Source organism: Bidens hawaiensis, unplaced genomic scaffold (assembly GCF_021521415.1).
Source record: "Bidens hawaiensis isolate Kalapana, Puna unplaced genomic scaffold, B.hawaiensis_p1.1 tig00038440_1, whole genome shotgun sequence".
Lineage (NCBI taxonomy): Eukaryota > Viridiplantae > Streptophyta > Magnoliopsida > Asterales > Asteraceae > Bidens > Bidens hawaiensis.
In genome coordinates, this window is record NW_027496738.1 from 108,602 (window position 1) to 114,240 (window position 5,639).

The window sequence follows — 5,639 nt, forward strand, 5'->3', positions numbered from 1 at the left end:
TCGCTTTCCACATAATCAAGTTTTTGCCAACTGAGATGGTCACGTCATACAAAGACTAACGGAGTTAACATCCGTTAGTCGCGGCTTGTTAAAAACAAATGCTACTTTAGTTTGGACCGCCACCAGACAAATGTAAAGTTGAAACTGATATTTACCAATAGGACATAGGATTATTTAAAACCTATTTTCCTAATTTGAAAGATATTAATAAGAAAATATTCAAGTTTTATTGGTTTTAATGTCTCCCTCAGCATATCTTCCAAAAACTCATATGAAAGTAGAAAAAACAATAAACAAATTACATAAAGAATTCAAACGAAATCAATCACATTCATGTTTAGCTTTAACAAAACAAAGAAACCCACCTCCCGAAGTAGGTGGTACAACAACCAACAAATGCTCCTATTCATCTTCTTTCGACCAAGCCGGAAAAAATATGGAAAAAAATGTAAACAAGAAACACCATAGAAGAATATACACCGCCATTGATGGTGGTGGGTTTTGAAAATAAAGAGAGAGAAGAAGTGATGAGTTATATAAATCTTGAATATAGTCATTGAGAGCCCGTCCATCTTCATATTGTACGTGCTGACGCAATACAAACATACGGTTCCTCCTACCAACGCAAAACCTTGAACAAACATGGTACAAATCTGTAACTCTTAGCCGGAACAAAAATCTTTCAGAACTGTGATAGCCACAACCAATGGCGCCCCCGGTATCTTTCTTCTCCTTGGAAGATTACTTGGAAACATTAATTCAAGTGGCTAATCGGGTGAAGAATTTGTTGTACGTTACGGAGCTGAGTGCAGAAACGTGATATAAAGAAGGGTAGGAACTCAAACAAAGATAAGTTGGAGGTTTGATAATGGTATCTCTGATGTCACATTGACACATTCGTCCGGTTGAATTCAAAGATAGACGAGGGTAAATTACATAATTCACCCATAACAAAAAAAAAATAAATAATAAATAAAATAAAATAAATGGTTGAATTTAGGATGAAACTAACATGTGACATATAGATATACTGAGGGTAAATGTAACATCCCAAAATTTCTAAGATGATATTAATTGTATTATTTAATATTGGTGGGAAGTTTACTCGGGTAAGTGGAAAAATAATAAAATAGAGTAGGAGTTAGTATGGGTCGGGCTAGTGTTGGTTAATGGATATGGGTTATGGACTTGGGTCATGAAGGAAAGAAGGATGAGACCATGGACTTAAGCACATGATCCATAATTATATAAACCATAAATTCTCATTTTATCATTCATTTCACACATATTCCATACACCATCAAAACACATACTTAGCTCTCTCTCATATTTACCTCTCTCTAGCCGAAACCAAGGTGGAAACCGAGCATTGACCCGAGGTAATGATAGTATGATATTGTAGAGATCCAAACCCGTTAGATTTAGTCACGAAACAACGAGCCGACACCGTTAAACCATTAAAGTCACGAGATCCAGGTTGAATCGGGTATAAACCGAACCTAAGATGAGCTTAGGGGTCACCCTAGCTTAGATCTGGATCGAACGGGACGAAAAACGGTGAAAACGGTGCTGGAATACATTGTTCCGGTGATGGCGGTGCCGGAAAGGCGGCGCGGGAGAAGGTGTGTACGAGGAAAGGGAATGTCAGAGAATGTTCATGACATTCTTTGACCTAACCCTAATTCGTTAACGGGGAGTTAACAAACTAATGGTAATTCGTCTGATGATTCGTTAAAGGAGGTTTAACGAACTAGCCTTAGTTCATATCTAATTCGTTAAGGAAAGAGATAACGAACTAACCTCAACTCGTTATGATCTTTCGTTAAAGGGGATAACGAATCAGAAGGTCCAGTTCGTTACATGAACTGTTTCGTTATATGGACTAGTTCGTTATGTGGACTGATTGGTCAAAGGTCCAATTTGTTATAAGGACTAGTTCGTCAGAGGGTCCAGTTCGTTACAAGACCAGTTTGTTATAATAGTCAGTTCGTTACTCACCCAGTTCGTTATGCTAAGATAACGAATCAGGCAATGTGCTGATTAACGAATTAATTTTGAAGGAATGACAGATAGGTCCCTGGACTAGATAAGAATGGTTAATTTCATAATAGCCCTTGGACTTTGTTAATTTATGAAATATACCTATAAGGATTAACGAGTAACGATTAACTAACCGGGTGATTCAATGAAGTAAAACCGGCTTAGACACGTAAGACTAATTAAGTAGCAATGAGAATGACTAGAGTAGTATTTGATATTGTAATTTTTAAACAGTTAGTCACGCACAGCTCAAGGAGGAATAACCATTAACGGAAGAAGTAACCGAGTTCAGGTGAGTGTCTAGCCCCATTTCTTTGTTATGTTATCGGGGTTGGGTGCATACTCTATGTGAAGTGTGAATACACTAACCTTAAGTGGTAAGTGTATGCTATAATGTTTGATCTGATATATTTGCATATGCTATGAATGGATGTCTGTTGGTGCGTGAACGATCTTCGGATATTGCACGTGTAGACAGGGAAGGTATCGTTAGTCGGTGTGCGAACGATCTTCGGATATTGCGCGTAACGTCATTCGGGAATGATCCCCAAGTGGTTATTAGTGTGTAAATGTTGTGGTGTAACTTGGATATTATGTAATTAATGTAATGATATAAAGTGTGTTGTAGACAAATAGAGGTAGGGCGTAACAGAAGTAGCATGGGTCTAGTAAGGGTGTTAGTGGCATGGCATTAGTACGTGGTAGGGTAAGCCTATGCGTGACGTCGTTATTGATAGCGTGCGTGCATGTGGTAGTAAAATTATAACGGATGGAATGGGATGGATTGCTTTTGCACAAGATCGTGTTTTAAATTTATAAAAGTGATTTCTACAAAGACTAAACACACACAAAATAGGCAAGTGTACCTATCGTATATGTAGAATAGTATTGGTAAGAACCAAGTATCGATCCGTGGACACAAATGTTTCTAATGATAAATCGTTGTTTTACTTTAATCGGAGGTTTTAATCATTTTGGGGTTAATTTTTGAACTTTCTATAAAATATAAATACTTATATATAATATAGGTGACCAAGACAAGAGATTCTAAACGAGTATTTCAATTATGTGAATGTTACCATCTAAGATCAAGAATCCACTCCATTTTAGCATTGATAATTAATATTCAAAAATGTGGTAAACTTGCCAGAGCAATATATGATATATAGCTCCTTAAACCTTAAGTGAGCATCTTTGGCACTAAGGAGGTAACATGCGCATTTTAAAGTCCACCCTTTCCTAATGTCATGTCACCTCAATGATATCAATTTAAGTTGGCAAGTAGTTTCGTAAAGTAGAAAGATTAGGATTGACTTCGATTTCTCAAATACCAATTCTAACAAATTCGGGTGGTTGTAGTTAACTCACACAACCTCCCCTTGGTTGATTTAAGTAGGTTATACTTACACATTCCATTAACATATGATTTTTTTAACTAGCATGATATCCTAAGCAAAGCCATTTTCGGATTACCAAGACTTAGAGAAATACATCATAACGTATATCTCATCATTTCTAAGTACAATATAAGGATCCATGTTTCGATAATGTATCAAAGTATTTCTATCTTTCAAGAACATGAATCGATCAAGAACGATTGCCAATAGAATTGACATCCACCAACTTTGAATTAGTGATTTAAGATGGTGAAACATTTCTCATCAAAAGATAATTGTAAGATAACCATGTACTTTACTAGACTACACCACATGTTTTAAATAATCATCAAGTAAAACAAAGCTTCTTCATAGATTTTAGATGGTAAAAGGAGTTTAGCTCATAATGAGCATGATGATAAACATTAAGATGAATGATGATAACAAATACATGATTAAACTTGGAACAATCTAACCAAATGTAGATGAATCTTCCTTCTTAATGATGATGATGATGGATGATGATGATGGTTGATGGTGATGACCTCCAAGCCTTCAAACTCTTCACTAAATCTTCTATGTGAGTGTTAGTGTGTGTTTTTATAAGAGAAAATCGAATAGAACTCTTTTCAAGGCACACCTCTCAAATGACACAAGAGCCTCTATTTATAGGCTGCCTGGAGGTAGAAGCACGACCCCATACTTTATTAAGCACGACCTTGTATCTACGTGTCCCAGTTGCATGTTGTCAGATCATACACGATGACTCACCACGGCCCCGTGCTTCCTGAGGCACGCCCTGTGCTTTTTAGTGACATGTGCTAATTCTTTTTGTCGTGTCTGAAAGGTGACCACGGCCCTGTGCTTTTTAGTGACATGTGCTAATTCTTTTTGTCGTTTCTGAAAGGAAAATTGGTTTTTATTAGTCCCAACTATCGTCTTTTGGTCACTGCCGGTCCCAACTAATAAATTGGCTGCTGACATACCAACTTTTAACGTATTTGTTCCTAACGGTCCGCGATTAACAAAATTCTAACGTCGTTAGTTTTAGGTCGCCGGAAAAATGTTTTCGGCCAGAAAACACACATTTTTTTCCCGAAAACTCAACAAATTTGTCCCAAACATCATGGTAACTTTGTATCGTACATTTAGGAACATTTTTCTAGTAAAATCCCCAATTATTGAGGTCATCGGAACCCTAGAACCATCGTTGGAATCAGTTGATGGTGCTTAAGTGATGGTGGTTGGTTGACGATGAGTCAATTAGTGGTGGTGGCGGTATTCAGGTGGTATTTTCAGGGGAAAAAAATGACTTTCCCGGCCAGAAACGTTTTCCCAGCGACCTGAAACTAACGTCCTTAGGATTCTGTTAGCCGTGGACCGTTAGGAATAAATACATTAAAGTTGGGACCGTCAGCAGCCAATTTGTTAGTTGGGACCGGCAGTGAACAAAAGATGATAGTTGGGACCAATAAAAACCAATTTTCCTTTCTAAAAGGTGACCACGGCCCCGTGTCCAATGAAGCACGGCTCTGTGTCTAATTGTCCACTATTTTGTCTTTTCTTGTAAATTTTTGTCTTTTCTGATTGGTAAGCACGGCCCTGTGCTTCCAGAAGCACAGCCCCGTGCTTCCAGAAGCACAGCCCCATGCTTTCTGAAGCACAGCCCCATGTTTTGTTGTTTTTTTGGGTTTTCTTTGGTTTTTCTTAGGCTTTTCATTCGTTTCTTCGTTTGAGGCTTGGATTCACATGAAAATACATTTTAATATGATAAGTAGTTATTTTAACTATATTATACGATAGAGGTTGCAGTTTTTAGAGATTATTTGATGCTAAAAAGATGTATATTTTTATATACATCAAACATCCCCACACTTGAACCTTGCTTGTCCTCAAGCAATCTACTTATAAATATTCTCTAAAAATAGCAAGCTAGGACCATAGCTTAAACATCCCCAAAAGAGTTCTAAGAAATTGGGAACAAAATATCCAACCTTAAATCATAGGAATATATGTAGTGATATATAAAAAGGTGATTTGTTTTTATGAGCTTCCATTTATGCAAAACGTCACGTTCTCACAATGTTCACTTACACTCGGTTTTATATATGATCATACCTGTGATGTATGTATGTGAACACTCTTAGCCAAAATGTAACCTATGATAAATAGGCTTGTGACAAGTTCAAATCTCCACCTTTGTTACGGGTTGCATAGATCAGA